The sequence below is a fragment of the Chinchilla lanigera genome, unplaced genomic scaffold (genome assembly GCF_000276665.1).
Source record: "Chinchilla lanigera isolate Chin_1 unplaced genomic scaffold, ChiLan1.0 scaffold00013, whole genome shotgun sequence".
Taxonomy (NCBI): Eukaryota; Metazoa; Chordata; class Mammalia; order Rodentia; family Chinchillidae; genus Chinchilla; species Chinchilla lanigera.
This window is the reverse complement of record NW_004955414.1, coordinates 12,921,653-12,939,250: the sequence shown is the minus strand read 5'-3', so window position 1 is coordinate 12,939,250 and position 17,598 is coordinate 12,921,653. Positions and strand designations below refer to the sequence as shown.

The 17,598-nt window shown below is 45.7% G+C and overlaps 1 protein-coding gene across 4 annotated transcripts in view; it reads right to left on the bottom strand.

Annotated features, from left to right (window-relative positions):
• The window catches only part of Tenm4 (teneurin transmembrane protein 4), a 715,396-nt gene that overhangs the window by 425,273 nt on the left and 272,525 nt on the right, over nt 1–17,598 (bottom strand). Inside the window, exon 4 of one of the 4 annotated variants that reach the window (XM_013511959.1) lies at nt 8,036–8,132. The exons of the other annotated variants lie outside the window; for them this stretch is intronic. The gene's annotated coding sequence lies outside the window, so the exon portion shown is untranslated. The remainder of the gene's footprint in view (nt 1–8,035; nt 8,133–17,598) is intronic. 4 annotated transcript variants of the gene reach the window in all.

The following is a 17,598-nucleotide window of genomic DNA, read 5'->3' as shown; positions in this document are numbered from 1 at the left end:
TCCACTGCTATTTAATAAACCAGACTTCACCCCAAAGTGAAAGTCAGAATAACTGTGGATGTGGGACAAAAGAAAGGCAAGAGAGACTGTGAAGCTCAAGGTAACAATAGATGCCACCTTCCTGTAGAATCTGGAGCACAGTGCTCTTGCCCTGGGTTCCACTTTGTCCAGGTTCCCTTGGGAGAAAGTCTTGACACTTGGGAACAGGGACCAGGCTTTCAGTGAGGGATTTGGCCTCAGGGGTCCCAGGTCACAGAGCTTCATTTTGGGCACAAAGGACCTCTCTGTGGAGCAGCCTAGTTCTTCCCTGGTCCACACAGACTTCCTGTCTCTCTAATTAGCATCTCACAGGGGCACAGCCAGGAAATCCTAGGGATGAAGGGTCTGATCCTCTGAGCAAGTGGAGCCCAATCAAAGCCCAGGGATGTGTGTTTGGCCACTACGGCCGCACCAGATGGGAAGGCTGGCTCAGGAAGCCCCTGTGCATTGGGGCACAGGTCGCAGGAAGAAGCAGGTGGCCATGGAAGAAGTGCAGAGTCTAGAAGGTCTGGAGAGGAATTCTGGGTCTACTGGGTTCTGGCTGTGTGAGCAGGGGTGGGTTTCCTATCGGTGTTGGGACTAGTTTGTGAATCTATAAAAGGAGAATAATACATTCCTTGCCCATGAGTGAACAAATGTGAAACATTTGGTGCATGTGTTTGCTCCCAAAAAATGAGATTATAAGAATAGATCAATGTTGTCCAAACCTTTCATCACAGAAGAACCACTTTTTATTTTCCATAAAGACAGTCTCAAGTAAAATTCCATTGTGTTCAAGAGATAAAGGATGGCTACTGAGGGGCTTTAAGTCCTGCTTATTTTTTTTTCCCCCACAGTGAGCGTTGAACTTACTAGTGAACACAATTTGGTCATTAGCCTGCTCTTTTTAAATTTAAAAAAAATTTTTGTTTAGCTCTGGGGACTGAAATCAGGGCCTTCATCCTGAGCTAAATTCCCAAACCTTTTTTAATTTTTATTTTGTGGCAGGGTCTTACCAAGTCCCTAAGTTACTCAGGCTGGGCTGGAACTTGTGATGCTCCTGCCTCAGCCTCTTAGAGTGCTGGGATGTGCTACCATGCCAGTTGGTGCCCTTTCTATCGTAACAAAGAAAAAGAAAGCAATGAAGAAGGAAATAGAGAAGAAAAGAAGTGGGAAAGAAATAGAGGCAGAGAGCATTCCTGTCTGGCATGTCTGGGAGGAGATTTATAGTTGTTGAACACTGTTATTAAGAGAACATGGTACCTACCCTCATGGGCTTACAATCCAGTAGAGAAGTCATACCCCAATCTGCTAATATAAAGATTAAAAGGGATTTGTGCCTGAGGGGAACATAAAGCAGGAGCTCTGATTAAAGTTAGTGGTCAGGAAGCTGGGACTTGGGAGATGAGACCAGAGAAGATAACTGCTTAGGCTACATTACTGATGGCAGACAGGGAAGGGGCTGGACTCGAGACGTTTTGGGGCTCGCCTTGGTGACTGACAGGATGTGCAGCCAAGATCATAAAGGGCACTATCACGAAAGATGCCCCCATGTTTCTGCATGTAAACCAGGCGTGGGGCCGAAAGCAGGGTGTGTAAAGCACACGTTTTCCCTGGCTCCAATCTATACCCCGTGTCTACTGCTCACACAACTGCCCACTTGCCCTCAGGGAGATCAAAGCAGGAGGGATGCATTCCTTCCACACCTTGGACAAAGCATTAAGGTCAAGAGAGCTTTATGCAGCCTTCGAAAACATCTGTAAGCAGCAGCATTTCTGGAAAGCACAGCAGCTGCTTGTAGTAAATTAATAATAGATGTGCTGGAGTCCCTCAGAAATACGCGTGCAGCCAGCGTGGCTGAGCACTAATAACTGGGAATGGAACCTGGGTCTCACGCTCACACAGCCCTGACTACTGAAAAGGAAGACGTGTCACCTGGCCCTCCTAAGCCTCATGGGGTGGCGGGGAACAAATTTACAGATCACCTTGCACAGGAATCGGAGACTCAGCCTGCGGGAAACACTGGGAAGGGCACTCAGACAAAGGCCCCGGAAAGAAGCCAATAATGAGGACTGATGAGGCTTTGCACTGTACTCGTCTCCAGCCAGGCCCCACTCTAAGAATCAGTCCACAGAGACACATTGCATCTTGGGTGATGGTGTGCTAGGCACTGTTTCTGCAGATGGAGGTGCTGGGGCACAGAAAAGGTAAGGCAAGTCATTCAAGGAACTAGAGAGGGAATTGCAGAGCTAGGATTCAAACGTAGGCAGTGTGGCTCTAGCGTATTGGCCATTAACCACTTTGCTGTTGCTGCCCAGTGTTGCCCTTTCGCAGTCAAGAGAGAGGGCACGCATGTGCCTAGAGACTCCACATTAGACTGCCAAAGGTGCGCTACCACATCCCTGTCATGTGTGTCTTCCCGCCTCTCCTGAGAACTCCGGACTTTTCTCACCAGGAAAATGCAATAACGTTTCCTTCATTAATTTATTACATGAGCATTTACTGGGGGCCAGACCCTGTGCAAGGCTCAGATTGTGCCTTATACAATGTGAGCAAAATTTCCTCTTCTAGGAAGTCCTGCTCTCTTTTTCTTTAGAGCTTCAAACTGGTCTCCAGGCCTTTCTTCAAGATGGAATTTTCCACTGAAGAATAGAGGGATTTGAAAGGCAGGCTAAAAGACATTCTGGGGCAAATAAGTTTGGGACACATGAGCATCTTCCCTGCAGGCCTTCTTAGAGCCTTTAATTGCAAGTAGACCTGAGATCTACCAGGAGGGAATCAATGTATAGTGCTTGGCAGGTCATTCAAAAATGAAATTACCCATTTACAAAAATATTCTGTAGGGTTGATGTATTATAGAACACAATTTGGAACATTTTGTCCTAGAAAAATAATTGTCAGGTCAAATTTGTGTTGGGTTTTGACCACTGGTCCACTGACAGGATGGGAAAGTTGGGGTCTTTATCCTTCATCTTTCCACCTCCTGCTTTTAACCAGACCTAGATTAGAACAGGCCTCTGAAGTTTTCCTCAAAGATGGCATGAGGGCCATAAAGCAAAATTCTAGGACTGCACCAACATTCACAGTAGTGCCCGTCTGCATCTCTTACTCTGTCTCCAAGGCGATAGGCATTTCCTGACTCTACAAATCTCAGGTGAGGGTTTCTTCCTCCCTCCTGACACTGCTTTTTAGAACCCAGAGGCCCTTGAGTAGGTGCCCTTTCCCTCAGCCTCTCTACCTCTACCACACACTCCCTCAGCTTTAACCACAGTTTCCAGAATTCAAACTGGTGATGCCTCGTCAGCAACCCCATCTGTATGGTTTCCCTTTTGCTGATGCCTCCTGGCTTCTTTGACACTTTCTTTGAGGGCCTCCTGGCTCCCTAACCCAAGGATGGGTAAGAACTTTTCTTCTGGAGGTTGGGGCTGTTCTACCTCAAAGCTCCTGTACATGTTCTAAATTAAGAGGTCCCATGTATCGTGTTCTGTGAGTCAGTGTCAAAGGTTTGGCAAGCCGTTGGTGATGTGAACTGTCCTATTTAAGATGGTTCCAGGCCCTGTTGAGGGCCCAGCTGAGTCTGAGTCTTTTAAAATCTGCACAACATTTCCCTCTTGGGAAAGCTCTGCCTGACAGACAGGGCTCCATCTTGCCATGGAAATGTCATGTATTCTTGGAGCCTGGCAGCCTCCTGACCCTCACAGAAGGGGATTGCTGAATGGACTCACAACTGTGGAACAAAACAAATGCACAAAGCCAGCGTGGGAACATACTCTGTCATATCTCAGTATTTTCTTTAGTTTTCCAACCTCTATTGCTATCACATAGCTTTAGCCCAACAGTTGTTTTACATGAATGGAAAAGCAATTGAACATGATGGTGTTTTCTGGAGCTTGGAGAGAAGCAGATTTAGACAGGAGAGGCAGGAAGGAGGAGGGAGGGAATCTGGGGAGCCGGAGCCAGAGCACTGCAGAGGTAGCTGGGCATTCGAGTCTGCTGCCTGTGGGTGGAAAGACAATTGCTTCCCTATGCAGGGCCGCCTCCTACAGACCAAGGTGCAAGGCTGAGTCTCCCCAGCCAGCCCATCCGCACTGACGGTGACAACACTGGCTTTGAATCAGCAGCAGCAGAAGGCCTATTAGCTTTTCTCTAGCTCTGTGTTTCTCCCAGCTCTGCTCTTAATTCCCTCATCTCTGGGCCTCAGATTCCTCACCTGAAAGGGGGAGGCTTTGATTAAATCAGCAGCTCTCACTTTCTGCCTATGATTCACACTGAGAAATGTATGTGATGCTACAGCGCAGCATATACTCACACAGGCGTGTAACTGAAGTTTCGCTTACCAGGGGTTACCTCCACATACGGCTGTATTTTATCCTCCATTATATTAATGTATGAATTTTTATTAACTATGGTGTGCATACAGTAGAGGGTACCTACAGTTGAACAGCTTGACATGTTTTCACAAATTGGAGACACCCATGTAACCAGTCCCAAGATCAAAAGACAGAACAACACCAGTAACCTTGGAAGAACTGGAAGCTCCTTCCAAGGTACCAAGCCCTCCTTTAAGGGTAACCACTGCCTGGACTTCTTAACAACATAGATCTGTCTTGCCTATTTCTGTACTTTATAAAAAGTAGTCATAAAGCATCTCTGTGCCTGGATTTTCTTGGAATTTTATGTTGGTGAGGTCAGCAATACCAAGAGGTACAATATTCCACTGCGAATATGTGATGCTTTGTTTATGCATTCCATTGCTGATGGCCATGCATTCTCCTGCACATCTGTGCGCATATCTCACAGGCATACATCATGGAGTAGAGGTGCTGGTATGCACATGTTCAGCTGGAGCTGATCCTGCCAAAGTTTTCCAAAGTCATCACACCAAATTCCGTTTTGCCCAGCAAGAGTGAGTTCCAGTGGCTTCACCTCGTTGCCAGCACTAGGTAAAGTCTCTTTTTCACTGTAGCCATTCTGATGGCTGCATGTGGGGTTTCACTGTGCTTTTAATTAGGAAGTCCCTGAAGAGTAGTAATGTTTTTGTATGCTTATGAGCTATCTGGATGTCCTCTTTTATGAAATATCTGCTTGAGCCTTTTGCTCACTTTTCTACGAAGTTGCCTGTCTTTTTCTTGCTGATTTATAGGAATTTCTTCTTTCTATCCATATATATATATATATATACACACACACACATATATATACATACATATATACATATATATGTGTATATATATATACACACATATATACACATATATATGATCATCATCCTCTCTATGGGTACTGGGTTACTCTGTTTCATTTTACTAAACGATGATCTTAAACCACAAATTTGTTTCATGACCTGGTTGTGGGTCACAAACCACACTTTGAAAAACACTGCAGTACACAGTTGTGCAGTCTGCCACATCTGGGTTCTCCCAAAAGAGGGGTTGCTGGCCTGTGGCATCACAGCAGTCAGGCAGGGGCAGCACCTCTGCACCTATAGTCAGAAGCTGGCTACACACAAATGCCAGGATATCAGTTGTATTTAATCAGAAAATGAGTTCCATATCATAAATGGCAGCAGTTTCTAATTCTTCTGAGTTTAAGATTTGCCCATCCCACCACTCTGATTAAGGGAGGGGACTTGGGCAGATGGCCCACTGGTGGCATGCTTCTGGAATGAGCTCCTTAGCAGACTACCAGGGTGTTTTCCCACAGGGCTCCATCCACCCAGGGGCCAAGCTCCTCAGGGGAACCATCTGGAGGAGCTGAGATACCTCCAGGGTTGTTTTTAGTCAGCAAGTTAAGACAACATTGCCTAAACTCTGAGGAAGCCATGGGCTTGGGAGAAGAGCTCGCCCTGGCTTGGGTGCTTTCTTAGCAGGAAGGGATGACTCCATGCCATATTCTCCCAACTCCTCAGTGCAGTCTTCTCCACTGACTTTAAGATTCAGGAAGGCAAGCACTGTGCCACTCTTGTCAGATAGGTAAGCCAAGGTTACATGGTTATTCCGATGACAGAGCTAGTCATAGAGCCAGGTTGACTGATTCGAGAGCCTCTGCTTTCATTCCTGTGCCGTACTGCAGCCAGGCACAACGTACAGTGACCACATCCAAGTGGCTGGAGGTTTTTCCACATGCGGACATACATGTGCTCACACACAGACACATAGACGAATGCACACATACTGCTGTTTCATTCAGAAACCTGTGAGCTGGGCTGCACTGGTTCATTGCACACTGAGCTTATCTGAGTTTTGCATTTTCCTTGATTTCCAAAGTATTAAACTGTCCACAATGCAAAGCCATGTCAAGGGGTGGGCCATTGTGTAGTTTCCAAATCTCATCCACGTGTAATCCTTCAGCTGATGCTCCATTCAGCCTTCTGGACACATATAAATCTGTGATGATTACAAGGCCCCCACGCTGTGGGTCTAGGACCTCTGCAGGGACGGCAGTCTTCGGTGCCCAGGACTGGAGCTGTGGCAGCAGCCAGGGGGTAGTAGAATTTGTGCAGCTACATAGACACATGTGCAAAGCTTCCCTTGTAACTGGATGTTTCCATGGCAACCAATCCCTCCTTGTCACATTCTGAGAAATAGCACTTTAATCTCATGCACTTTCTGGGGTTGGGTGTTTGTATGACAGTTTATGAGATGTGAACATTTCTCTCACATCCAAAATAAGCAGCTCACATCTTTTCTTTTCTTACTGGAGTCTCCATCACTTCTTGTCCCCTCTTTTAGCTAAACTCAAGTAGTTTCATTACTACATTTATAATAACATGGGGGACTACCATCTATGGAACAATCTCTATGTACCAGCTACTAGTTGTTCTATATATAGCCCCACACTAATTATTTGCAATATAAATTGTCATCCGTATTTCACAAGTGAAAAACTAGATGCTCAGAGATGAGAAATGCAATGTATGGACATACAATAAACAAGTGATAGGACTATAATTGGACCTAGATCCCACTGACACCCCTCCTTCTGCCCCACACCAAGTCCTGGCTCATTCTAGTGCCCAAGATAGTGGGAAGCAACAACTTCTTTACTCTGAGCCAGCAAAGCTGGCCTTGTGGAGGCGAAGGGCACCTTACTGATCATCTCATCCTGCCTTCCTTGTTTTCTCTGAACTCTGAATAGCAAAGTGACTGTCCTGGGTGCAAACTAAGAACAGAGCTGGGACTAGAGCCCTGGAAGTCCTGCTCTTTGGGTTTATCCTACTGGGGCAAAAGACATTGGCTGCTCTGGCTATGATCCAGGCTGGCACTTATTTTATTAAGACATTAACTAGGCTGGAAAGAAGGTGAGCATGGCAGGAGCTGCTCTTGAAACCAACTGATGAGAAGTTATAAGATGATGGAGCTGGGCATGGTGGCACACACCTGTAATCCCAGCACTTGGGAGGCTGAGGCAGGAGGATTGTTGCAAGTTTGAGACCAGCCTGGGCTACAAAGTAAGCTCAAGGCCAGCCTGAACTGCATAGTGAGACCTGTCTCAAAAAAAAAAAAAAAAAAAAAAAGAAAAAGAAAAAGAAAAAAAGAAGTTATAAAATGAAAAAAAGAATAAGAAAAGATCTCAGGGAAAGGCAGCCATTTTTAGGATTGTCTTCTAGAGAAGAAAGAGGCGTGGCAAAATGAGAGAAGGGAAGGATTTCAAATCTAGACAATGGGAAAACTCTAAAAGTCTTGAACTTTCCCACCAGTCTCTGGAGCTTTCCAAGCCCAGCCCAGGGATCTATAGGATGCTGCTCTGGGTCTCTGGTGTCGAGGAAGGAAGGGTCCATGCCTTTAAGACCCTTTTATCTCTCAGATTCCATGAGCCTTTGAAATATATGAAAATCATTAGAGCCGTAATCCTGTACTCCTTGTTCATTGTTCTTTGGGGAAAAAATCCTTTATTATAAAATAAATGGAGATAAAGTCTACCTATTAGTGCATATTTAAGAGGTAGAGAAAAAAGTACCCATAACATTAACTTAAATCATGAATACTCTCTGAAGTGTAAAAAAAAATCAACTCACTTTTCTTTAAATCTTCTTAAAAGGGTCTAAGAATAGTCCTTCAAATAATCCTTGAAGTATGCAATTTTAATTTGGACACATGGTAATTTCAGTCTACCTGTTGGAAGAGACAAGAGAGAAATCAGTCATTTTTGATAAGGATGCTGTTCTGGCTAGCAGCAAAGGAGATGCAGGCAGCTTGGGGGTGGGGCTGCAGCCGCGGCCAGGTGGGGAGGTGGGCAGTAACAGGTGCAGCATTCACTTTGCCCCAGGCTGAAGGCTGGTTTTTGAACACTTAGAAGACAGAGGCAGTGAAGGCAGCTAGGAGCACAGCGCTTGGCACATAACAAATGCACACTATGTAGTTAACGATAAGGCAAATAAAAGGATGGATGGATAGGTGTGAGATTTCTCATCAACCTTCGATGTCAAGAATTACCTTGGAAGTTCATCTGTTTGATTCTTAGGAGGAATAGAATTTGTAGGCACTGGGCACATTACAGAAAATAGCAGGCAGGCATACAGTGTGGGGAAGTGAGCAAGGGCTTCAGGGGCAGCTATGTCTATGCTTCACCCCTGGCTCTGCTACTTAAACCACACAGCTTTGTGCTGGCATATTTAGCTACATGTATAGTCATTCTTAACTTGGATCCTTAGCCCATTCAGTAATTTTTCAGCCCTTCTCTTTTTATAATATAATCATGGAATGTCATAAATTTCCCTCTAGATGTTCTCTTGGCTGTATTCCATAACTTTTGATATTTAATGTTTTTATCATTCACTTTTAGAATACCTATTTTCTTTTTGACCCATGCATTAGTAGTGTTTTTCTAAATACCTTACAATACAGAAATTTTTTTAAAAAGGATACCTCATCTTCCTGTTATTGACTGCTAGCCTAATTACCTAGTGGTAGGAGAATGTGGTCTGTGGGGTTCTGATGCCTTGAAATTTACTGGGACTATTTCATGGCTAAGAAGTAGGCAGCTGCTAGTTCCACGTGTGCTAGAGAGGATGTACATTTGCCGCTTGTGTGGGATTTGGGGCTAGTTTCTTTCGCACCCCTCTGCCTCTCCTTTCCTCATCTGTACGGGTATGTGAGTAATATGTATCAGTTCCCACCTGCCGTTCAGAATTGCCCTCATTGACACAGAGGTCAGGGCGACCAAAACAGAAAGTGTACAAGAAGAAGTTGAGGCATACTATTTGTTATTTATAAGACATTAACAACAACTTCCTAAATTCATACAGCTTTGGAAGTTTCTAGATAGTATTATCTGCCAGATCTGTACTAAAAGATGTGTGCAGTGGCCAATGGGACAAGAACCTATCCAGAGAAGGAATGTGCAGCAGTTACTCAGGTGGTGCAACTGTTTACTGCACTGTCAATTCCAGAACTTAGGATTCTTCTTGACCCTTTTCCCCCCAGACCTTGTCCTACTCAGAGAAGTCCTCTGATTGTTCTTCAGATCCACTTGCAACACCTCCCTCATTTTTCACCTGTTTTATTATGAGATTATTGAATTCCTACCATGTAAAAAAAATACAAGTACAGGAGGTAAACTCAGACTTGGTGGCAGGTGTGATTCTTGAAAGGCACTGGGGTTAGACATTGGGTGGGAGGTACTCAAATATCAACCTTGAAAGGGAAATGACGTTTCTGTCTACCAAATGGGCACTGGTTTAAAAAAGTAGAGAAAAATTGCACTCAATTTCCACAGTCTTCATCCAACACATGGCCCTTCTCAGAACCTTGTCCTTGATCCCAGCCCATTTTTTTTTTCTCCTGAGTTTTCTTGAAAGAGTTGGGTAAATCACCACTTTTCCACTCCCACATTCTTCACAAGTCACTGGTTTGACCCCCAGAATGTTCTCTCTGAGATCACAGTGATGCTGTCATCTCAAATTCCAGACGCTGCTTCTTAATCTGCGGTGGCCTCTAGGTCATTTGCCAGTAGAGACTCTTCTGTCTCAGCATCCACACTACCAAGACTTTCCTGACCCTTCTGTCTTTCCTCCAAGGAATTTCTCTGCCTCATCTGTAAATTCTGTGGTTTGAACTGACATTTTCATAACTTAATTAGACTTGTTTTAACAAAATAACCACAAACTCTCATTTATTAAGTGCATACTAAATGCATACCAGTTACTGTGCTAAGTATAAATTGAGCTCTCTTCACAGTGACCAGCTGAGGTATGTATTATTAATAGTCCTATTTTACAGATGAGAAAATAGAAGCTTGGAAAAGGTATTTAATTGGCCTAGAATTATTCAGCTACTGTGTAGCAGAGCTGACATTCAAACTTCAACTCATGACTTCTGAGCCTGTGTGGTCAGCCCCCAATCTCCATGCTACCACCCTCAGCCTGGCCTCTGTACCCATGGGGCTCCCACAGTGCTGTACTTCCTATACTCCATCTTTCTTCTCTCTGAATGGAAGCCTTTATCTGCATTGTGTGAGGGCGAAGCTCTGCTTATTGTGTAAGTCTCAGCTCGAAGGTCTCTCTTCACATAAAGCCCTTCCAAAGTGAGGACCCCATCATGTTCTCATCTTCTTGCTGTGAAAGCTCTCCAAGAATTCCAAACTACCCCGTCATCCATCTGGCCACATACATCACCCACCCAAGACTGACACAAGCATGGTGGAGGGTAGTCTGTCCCATAATCTAAATACTAGAAACATCAAAATAAAGGAACTGGTCCAAAGGATTTTTTTATGCTTAACCTTTGAAAAAATTTGCCATTCTATGGTTAAAATTGAAGAAAATGTGCTAGAAGGTACAGTGCTTGGGGAAGGGCTCTGCTTTGCTTGGCATTTGAGAATGTTTGATTAGTCAAGGACAATCATCATGTGAGCCAGCCAGGACAGTTTCCAAGGTTACTGAATCAGGTCTGTCCCCTTTGCTTTACCCAATCTCCACATTTTAAAATCCAATTTACACATCAAGACTGGTTCAAATACCTCTTTATCCTTGAAATACTCCAATCCCCTATCCCCAGCAGGCACAAAATGAACTCAGAACCCCCACCCCAAACCAAAATACCTGTGTTAGCTCTGATGGCACTTGGTATTTCACTGTTCATAGCTAAAGCTACAGTTCAGAAAGTGCTTTGACATACTCATTTCAAAAACAAGCCCAGTACCTGGCATACAAATGCCAATGAATAACTGTATAACATTGTCCTTGAATGGAGGCGATTATCCTAAAATCACTCAAATGCAATCACCAAGCAGTGCATTATACAAATAGTAGATACATAAATAAATATAAAATCCTTCCACTCTTGTCTCCCCTCTCTGGAAAAATGAGCATAAGAAAAGGGGGGCCACATGTCTCCTAAACTTGAGAGGTTTCTGAAGACTTGTGCTGCATAGCTCCAAGATATGCTGCTATGGTGGCTTTCGACACTTCCCTGGATGAACTAGGCACCAACATCTTATGTTCTGACACACTCTAGTTACCAGAGTCGAGAAGTGAGAGTTTAGAGGGTTGAAGATAGACAAGTCCTTCAGGATGAGCTATGTAAACCATATTTTTTCCAGATGAGGACCAGGAGGGCATTGACTGCAGTCACAGGACAAGATGAGCTGTGCAGATGCATTTTCCTGTCCCCTCCTAGACTTGCAAATGAAGCCTCTAGGAAACCAAGTGCTTTCTGAATCGCTAAAAATAAACACCCAGAAACTTCATCTAGATCACGCTGCAATTTACAGCGCCTAGAACTTCACATGGTATAATTAGCAAATGGATTACAATGATTTATTTTTGGTTTAAAAGCTCAAATGAACACGACCTTCCAGTAGAATGGGAAAATAAGAGGTTAGGAGCCAGTCACGTGCCCTTAGCCCCTTCCAATGCCATGACTTCAGTGCTGGCTGGCATTCATCTACCATTGTCTGGTGGGCAGGCTGGAGACAGGGGCCTGTACCTCGGAGCTCGGGGTTCCCTGGGAAGTCCGACTTAAGGAATAAAGCCCCCAACAGGGCCCTTACTCATCCCTGCAGTGCCCAGGAAGATGTCCAAAATCACTCTTCAAAGCACAGGGAAGACCAGAGATGTTCACCATGAAAGAAAGACGAGCCAGTAGCCTGAAGTTGACGCAGAAGATGGGTGAATACTGAACAAAACTTACCAAAGACTAAATTCATGCAAGCTTTCCCCCCCAAATATAGTGGATCCATTTTCAGGATGCCTACCACTTGCTTTCCCACAGGGAAAAGTGTGTTGTGCTGTCCCTGAGCAGGCAATATCAGGGCGTGTTGACACCAGAGGCACTGTCCAGTGGCTGAAAGCATACCAGACCATGAGATCAGAGAGGACCTGTGTTTGGATTTTGGCTTGTTATTTGTGCCGTGAATAACAACCCCTCCAAGTTCTTTTAAAACAAAGTTCCTCAGTGAGATCTGGGTATGGTGGCACATGCCTGTAATCCCAGCTGTCTGGGAGGCTGAGACAGGAGGATCATAAGTTCAAGCCCAGCCTGGACAATTTAACAACTTGGTAAGACCATGTCTCAAAATAAAAAATAAAAAATGGCTAAGGATATAGCTTAGTGCAGAGGTTCTGTGTTCAAACCCCAGGTTGAAAAACAATGTCCCTAATTAATAACTACCCCATCAGATTGTTAGAAAGACTGAAAAAGAAAAGTGCATAAAGAGGGTTTTGTACTTGACTATTAGGAATTCTTCAACAGGTACATTTCCAAAGTAGCTCTTCCTGCTGAGGCCTTTATCTGACCAAAGCACTAAAGAATATTGTAGTAGAGGCCAGGAAAGAGCAGCAGGAAACTTAGGAATTTGTCTTCTCCAGTTTCTTTGCACTGCAGGGAGAAGCAGATCTCCCAGTGGAGCAATCTGGAGCTAGGAAAGATCCAGACGTGGGTAAGTACCACGAGCAACTTGCTTCCCTCTCTGCTATATGGGAGGTGGGATGAAGACGGAAAGGGAGGACGTGAGCAACACTTCTTCCACGTGAAGGAACAGGTATCTCCTGAGCATCTGCTATATGACAGGCTGTGCCGGGCTCTTCGATCTGGGAGCTCCAGGCCACTTCACACACACACACGGATCCCTCCGCCATATTTTGCCACGGCTCACTCTGTGTGCCGGTCTATGAATCTTCCTCTCTCATCTGTCTCTCCATCCAGCCCTAAGAGGCAAGACCTGGGCTCTCATCTTCGCTCCTTCAACTGTTAGTGATCTTAGGTACGTGGTTCATTTGGAGAGAACTTCATTGTTCTGGCTTGTTCTTCTGGGACAATACTTCTGTCTCTCACCAGGTGGCTTTCACAACCCAAAATGGTGGACCTGAAAAGCTTTGGAAACTGCGCCAGTTACTGAGGAATGATGACCCCTACACCCATTCAAGTTCCTTAGAGTCTTCTGTTGCGCTTGAAGATTAAATTTCTACCTTGTCCCCTGCCTGCCTTGCTGACCTTATCGCTCCTTCTATCTGGCCCCCTGCCCCAAACTCCAAGCACTCCGGTCCTTTTTTAGGACATTCCGTCCAAGGAGCAAGGGCTGCTCCTCTCCGGGAGGCATTTCTGCCCTTTCCAGCACTAGGTTTCACTTTGTCATGTTCAGGGCAAATCTTCCTTGGGCCCATCTACCAGGGCTACTTCCTCTACCATCCATTCCGCAGAACCTTGTAACCACACACTTACCAGAGTGATTATTTAAGGAATGTCTGTCTTCTGGCTTGAATGTGAGCCCTCTGGAGCAGACCTACATTTGTCCTCTGGGAGCCAGCACACAAGGAATATGCATTGTTCTAGAGCAGTGCCCGGCACACCGTAGGTGTTCAGTAAATACTTCTCGAATGAGTACATTTCAGAGCAGGTCAAATCCCTCGTTTTCTGAAGCTAGTCCAGCTTAATCCTTCCTGTTGTGGCTTCCTCAAGCTCTCATGGTCCTTTCCCTGCACTTGGGGTCCTTCCATATATTACTTGTTACTGTGGTTTAACCAGTTTTTCAGCCAACAGCCCAGAGGAAAAGCCTGGAGAGGATGCCAGAGAGGAACCCAGGAAGGGGCCTGAGACTGGTGTGAAATAAATGGTTAGCCATTCGGATGTAAAATGCAGCTGTCACAGTCCATAGAACAACAGACAGGTTAATACGGGTTCTTAAGAATGTCATTTCCTCATATTAACCCCAGAGCAGTGGGGCGGCCTATCAAGATAGACTGCGGAAGGCTCCAGAAGCCTGCCATTTCTCCTTTAATAATATTTGATGCTTAAATAATATCTGATGCTTGTTTCCAAGTAAAGTTTGATAGCTTGCTTTATTTTAAATTGGTTCTCAGCCATTTGGCTAAGATCAAGTGGCAGTTTCCATTTTTTCCTCTTTTCTCTCCTTCTTTGTCTCCCTTCTTCCTCCATTTCCTTTCTTTTTACTCCCTCCTTTCCTTCCTCTCTCATTGTTCCTCATCGTTTTAAAAAATTTTTTTTATGGAGACAGAGCATCACTATGTGGTGGAGGCTGGTCTTGAACTCCTTATGTAGTCTGGAATGGCCTTGAACTCACAGTGATCCTCCTACCTCAGCCTCCTGAGTGCTGGGATTACAGGCGTGTGCCACCATGTCCAGCTCTTTCCTCATCTTTAAGAATATCTTGGCCTTTATTTTCTTTCTAAAATCTGGGATACAAACATGCAGGCTTGATTCTGGGTCATGTCTAGGGCTCTGTACTTCCCTCCTGACTGGGTTCTCTGAGCCGCTCCTCTTTTCCATTTGCCTTTCCCGTACCTCCCGCCAGCCCATCCAAGCTACCTGCTCCCTGTCATGGAATTAATGTAATGCCAACAATGCTTAAACCATAAACATAGTTTTTAAGCTCTTCCCTGCAAGAGGTGAGCTGATGAAAGCAGCTATGCCTGGCTTTGCTGAGCTGAAGCCAAGAGCCGCTGCACTCACCTGCCCAGGAGAAAGACCAGGTGGTCAGAGAGGTGGGATCTGGGTGTCCATGTATGGGGCTATGGCTCCACATGACTGGCAGCCTGGGGAGATGACTTTACAGTCTGCATTGGCTGTATGTGCCAGTACCCAACTCTGTCCATGGAGCACTCTTGTGTGTCAGAGGTGCCTGTTGGATGCATGGACAACCTGGTACTTGGCTCTGGTTACTAGGTATGGTGGATAATACGTGCCCCTTTGGGAGTCTTGGAGGGGAGGTCGAAGACTGCAGTGGCACCAAAAATTGCTGTCATAGTTTCTCAAGTGGGCAAGGTGCTCTTGGGCCCTTCTTCCATGTGAAGGAACAGGTATTTCCTGAGTGTTTGGAACACGGTGTTTCCTTTGTCTCTGTCACCTTCCCCCTTCCCCAGAGTAATTTCTTCTTATCCTGGAAGACTTTCACCTCCTCCTGCCAGCCTTTGTCACCCTCTAGGCCATCTTGTGGGCCTCCTTAGGCCCTATGCTTCCCTGAGGGCTCGCTCTGGCCTTGGTGCAATGATCAGCTCTGTGACTGCTTCTCACCAGTGCTCCTGGGGGCACCTGCCATGCAGGGTGCTCGGGTGCAAGGAGGAAAGAATCGATACATTAATTAATCTATCCATTAACTCACTGCCTTGCTCCAGAAAGAATTTAAGGAAGAACAAAGACCAAATATGCCCCCAAGGAGCTCACAGTCTGGTGGAGTGGCAGACACAAACGCGTTTAAACTATATAAGAGCTGAGATAATGGGATCTGGAGGAGGGCCCAGGCGGGAGGGGAGACCTTCTCTCTGGTGTCCCCCAGGGCCAGGCATGACCTGTAGGGTCACTCAGTGGATGTTTCCTGAGTAAACGAGATGGGTTGATGGAAAGGATCCAAAGGGACTGTATGGACCCAGGATTTCATCTAGGGAAACTGATGCCAGAGAGGAGAGAACAGGAGCCTCCTACTTCGTGGCAGGATGAGCCACAGACTCCAGGACTCCTTTGCATTGACTGGGAATTCTCAATGCATTGCACTGACATACAGCAAGGCAAGTTGCTGTTCCTCTCTGAGCCTCAGCTGCCTCACCTGTAAAAGCAGAGGGTTAGTGAATATTACCTAGAGCTACTGTAGCTCAGGGATGCCACCAGATTGAGGTGACAGTGAAGAGTGGAGCTGTGACCAGGTCTCATTCACGTGACAGGCTGTCCCTGTCTTATTCTGATACAAATTCAAGGGGCCTCTCTTGCACAGAAGGGGCCTCTCTTTCACATCCATCCAGAGATTCCAGATACACATGCTGCAGGTCTGAGTATCACCACTGGTCCCCAGAGGTGCACCTTCTCTTCCAGGTCTCTAAACCCTGGGCTGCTCTTACCAATCTGCTCCAGAATTTCGGCTTCTTTTTCCTTCCTCCTCTGCTTTCTCTTTTCTATACCTTTATTTAACAAGCGCTTGCAACCTCCCTGCAATGTACCTAGCTTGTACTCTGTGTGCTACACGGACAGTGGTTTAAATCACCCAGGGTTTGCCTGCTGCAACTCAGTGGATGGAACTGGTCAGCTACGCAGTCTGTAGAGCTACAGATTTCTGCAGCACGCCTTGCCCTTGCCCTCTCCACTTTTCTGCTCATCCTGTGTCTGGAATGCCCTCTCCCCCATCTCCATGCTTTTATTCCTGCCCAAAGTCTCACCCATATGCCATAGCCGCCTGACTTGCTGGACCTACCAGTCTTTCAGACGGTCCCCTCTGGCGTCCTCTGGCCCCCTGCTTTCTATCACCACCCCACTGTGTTGTATTGTTGGTTTTCTCTTGGCCCCACCCCTGGGAATGCAAGAGGGCCTGGGACAGCGCATTTACATAACTGCATCCCAGCAGTGGGCAACCCAGCAAGTCCTTGGCAGACCGTGGCAGAAACTGACTGAGATATCAGCTTCCTGACCCACATGCTCTCACCTGTCCAGGGAAAAGGGCAGATGGTGCTCAACTCATCACTTGTTCTACCAGCAAAGCCAACGCCGTAGCTTCTCCCTGCTGTCAGAGTCCATTCCCAGCTCGCAGAGGCCTCAGTGGTTTTGCTCCCTGTACCCTAACCATCTGCATCTGCACCCCTGGATGTCCTTTCTAATCCCTTCTCAGGTCTTTTTTTGGGCAGATTTGCTCGAGAGTGTGCCCAGTCTAAAGCAAGAAAATCAATCTTTGTAACGTTTCCACAGATAAAATATTCCTCTATTATCACCCTTATTTTGCAGATAAAGAGACTAAAATACAAAAAGAGTAAATTGTCCAAGATAATATTGCTACATTGTTTCCAAGTATCGCATCTCTATGACGTTTGTTCCTTTTTGTCCTAGTGCTCTATCTGTGAAATGGGGAATCAGACTGGATCAGATACAGTACTTCTACCTCCTAGCTCTGGTGAGCTCCAGCTGTAGTCTCTTAACTTTGCCTGTCCTTCTGCACTCCTAACACAGGCAGACTTGCTCCTGAGCCCCAGCTACAGGAGGGTATAGTAGGGCACGGTCCTGTATTACTGTCTAATTCCAGTCCTGCTGCTGGTTGAAGAACAAGTCAGGTAAAGGCTCATTCGCTCACTCACTCATTCATTCTATTATTTCCTACTTCTTCATCTCTTAACTACTCATTCACTCATTTATTTACCATTGTTCA